Source organism: Cynoglossus semilaevis, chromosome 5 (assembly GCF_000523025.1).
Source record: "Cynoglossus semilaevis isolate Cse_v1.0 chromosome 5, Cse_v1.0, whole genome shotgun sequence".
Classification (NCBI taxonomy): domain Eukaryota; kingdom Metazoa; phylum Chordata; class Actinopteri; order Pleuronectiformes; family Cynoglossidae; genus Cynoglossus; species Cynoglossus semilaevis.
In genome coordinates, this window is record NC_024311.1 from 8,396,652 (window position 1) to 8,399,764 (window position 3,113).

At 47.4% G+C, this 3,113-nt stretch overlaps 1 protein-coding gene across 2 annotated transcripts in view; it reads left to right on the forward strand.

Moving 5' to 3' along the window:
• Positions 1–655: 655 nt before the first annotated feature.
• cemip (cell migration inducing hyaluronidase 1) overlaps positions 656–3,113 on the forward strand; it is a 107,825-nt gene continuing 105,367 nt past the window's right edge. The window contains exon 1 of one of the 2 annotated variants that reach the window (XM_025055480.1): positions 656–810. The gene's annotated coding sequence lies outside the window, so the exon portion shown is untranslated. The remainder of the gene's footprint in view (positions 811–3,113) is intronic. The other variant, XM_025055479.1, reaches the window with a different exon arrangement.

The window sequence follows — 3,113 nt, forward strand, 5'->3', positions numbered from 1 at the left end:
TGTACTCAGATTACTGTGTTGTACTCAGATTACATGTACTCAGATTACCATGTAGTAGTTTGTTTTATCCTGTTTTTGCTCTCGTTCCTTCTTCTCTTTTTTCTCCCCTACCTCCTTCCCCAACCCCCCCCCCTCCTTTTTCTGTCGATGCTGATCCTGGATCTGCTGGTGAGATTTTTTTTTCTCCCATCGTTGACAAAACTGTGGTCTGTGTGTGAAAAACTTTTTTCACTTTTTCTATTGTCTGGTTGATATGATCGCAGTTTATTTCTGACTGTAAATACATTTCATATACAAATATATATTGTTTAAATATATGTTGTATGTATAATGTATTGATATATAAATAGGTTTTTACTCTGTTTTGTTATGAATTCCAGGCTGATGTTCCTGTGAATTCTGGGCCGTGGAATGAAACACTGACTCAGTGTTGATGAAAATATTTTAGAACCTCAATGTTCCCTGCAGCCTCGGTGAGTCTCCGCTGCAAACACGCGCTGACAGGGAGTCCAGAAATTGGTGGTGATTTCTCCTCTAATTCTCTGACTCCCCCCCCCCCCCCCCTCTCCCCCCCCTCTCCCCCTCTCTCTTCCTCAACAGCCACACACACACAAGGACACACACGTTTTGCGTGCCCACGCGTGCGTGGTAGGCGTGTCTTTGCTCCAGCTGGAGTAAATAGAAGCGGCGCGGAGCTCCTCTGACAGACTGGCCGCTTGTCAGCGCTCAGACACCGGGAGACACGTGAGGCTCCGGGCTCCGGTTCTGTTCTCCAGACTTGGATCACAGCCGCGGCATCTGACACGTCAGGTCAGTGAGTGTGTGTGTGTGTGTGTGAGCACTGTCTCACTCCTTTCCTCTGTGTCAGTGTGTGTGTGTGTGTTGTTGTAGTGATGGCGTGGGTGGGGGGCCACGCAGCGTGCTGTAATTCAGCCGCTCAGAGCTACAGGTGTGCGGGGAACAGATCCGTGTCCGTCTGCGGATGGAGTTCGTGCAGGAAACAGACTTTGTGAACGGTGTCACGGTGCACACGGTACCGTGGACTGGACCTCGGTTCTGACTCGTGTCCTGCCGTGACTTTTGGGGGGTTAAAGGTAAGAACGCTCCCCCCGTCGGGGCGCACCGAGAGCAGCGCTCCGGCCGGTGCACCACGGTGGCGCTGCCGCTGCTGCTGCGGGAGACTGACGGCTTCAACCGGGCTGGAGTGGGCTGTGGTGTGGGAGACATGGGCAGCTGCCCAGTGGCGAAGGCGGCATCTTGTCATGGTCTGCAGGGGCGGTCTGCAAAAGCACCAAAAAGCTGTGTGTGTGTGTGTGTGTGTGTCCGTGTAAATGTATGTCAACTGTGATAATTTTTTAATTGTGTTTGATTTCCTGTGATTATTAGTGAATAATCGTTTTGTTTTTATCGTTTTATCGTATCGTTATTATAGTTTTTTTAAATGTATTTAAAAATACTGCTTAGTTTGGTTTGGAAATACTCTGTAGTGTGATTTGCTGTTGAAGGTGTGTATAGTATTGAAGTGATACTTCTGGTAGTACTTCATTGAACTTGCAGTACATGTGATGTGGATGAAGTATCCTGGAGAGTTCGCTCCGGTTCTGGTTTTGTTGTGAGTGCTGCAGCAGGTTTTAGCTCCGCCCCAAATGCTCTGATTGGTCGAGACACATGATGGCTTGTGATTCATGCTTCATATCTTTGTGTTCGGAGTCAGTGAGACACAGACTTTGAAAATATTTATAAGTAAAATAACAAAAACAGCGAGTTGGCAGTACTGACCAGTGGCTGTTGTTGCCACATATTATTAATTGATGTTTTGATTGTAGTGTTTTTAAATTTTCTTCTTTTTCTTGTTTATATGAGTTGTTTTACTACTGTGTCAAAATCAGAAATACTAAAGAAATACTTCATCGATTCCTGTGCTGAAATTTGTTTTTCTCCTTTGTATGAGGTGGATAGATGGGGCGGGGGGTCAATTTGGCCCAGGGCCCAAAAAAAGCTGGGCCCGCCCCTGAGTCTAATGAGACTTTGGAAGATTCTGATTTCTGTGGCTGTGATTGGCTGCTGGTCTGATCTGTCGACTGTTCACAGATTTTATTTTATTTATTTTTTATTGTATCACTCTCTACTGATCAACCTCTAAATCCTAATGAAGTCTCTCCAGAGGGGAGGGGAGGGTGAGGGGAGGGTGAGGGGAGGGTGAGGGGAGGGTGAGAGGAACTAAGGGAAAAGGAGAGTGAGATTTTTGCTGTGGTACTGTTTACAGTGTGGTACTGTTTACATCTCAGTTTCATGAACCTCAGACAAACATCGGTGAGTTTTAAACGACAGACTGAACACAGTGATGATGCAGCTGTTAGTTTTCCAGAATGAAGCTGTAGAGGGCGACGTTGACAGGTTTGGAAAGTAGACGACGTGACTCCGGTGCAGAAATAAAGGCTCAGCTTTTCACCTGTGAAAATCCGCTGCACCATTAAAGTGACGCGGTGCGTTCACTGACTGTCAGCACTGACACAACTGTCAGGGTCTGAGAGTGGACTGTTTTTGGCTTCCAGCAGTCAGAGTGGTCCAATGGGAGCAGGGCTGAGGGTGGTGCAGCAGCAGCAGCAGCAGCAGCAGCAGCAGCAGCAGCAGGGAGAGCTAACCTGCAGTGTCTCAGGTTGTCCACGACGGAGTCGTGAGAGGAGGCTAATTAATTAATGAATTAATGTTTTGATGGTCTTTACTGAAGCCACACTTTTTTTTTTAATATTTCAAGCCAGGTCCTTCTGTGACCTTTGACCTGCTGCAGGTTGTTGTTGATGTTGTGGTTCTCCATGTTTTCAGTTACTGTTCGTTGGTGAATTTTGTAACGACATTTACGCCACTTGGCCACAAGTGGACGTTACCGCTCACAGAGAGGGTCTCACTCCACTGTTTGAGCCAGTCTGAACACCCAGTCCACACAGCTGTCTGTCTTAAATTGTCCAGTTGGTATTGAATCCTGATAATGAAGGTGAAACTACATCACCGTGGGTCTCAACCACTGCATCGCGGCCCAGTAGTGTGCCGTAAGAGATCAGACAGATGTGTCATTCATGGAAGGACAGCCCCCCCTCCCCCCCCCCCCTCGG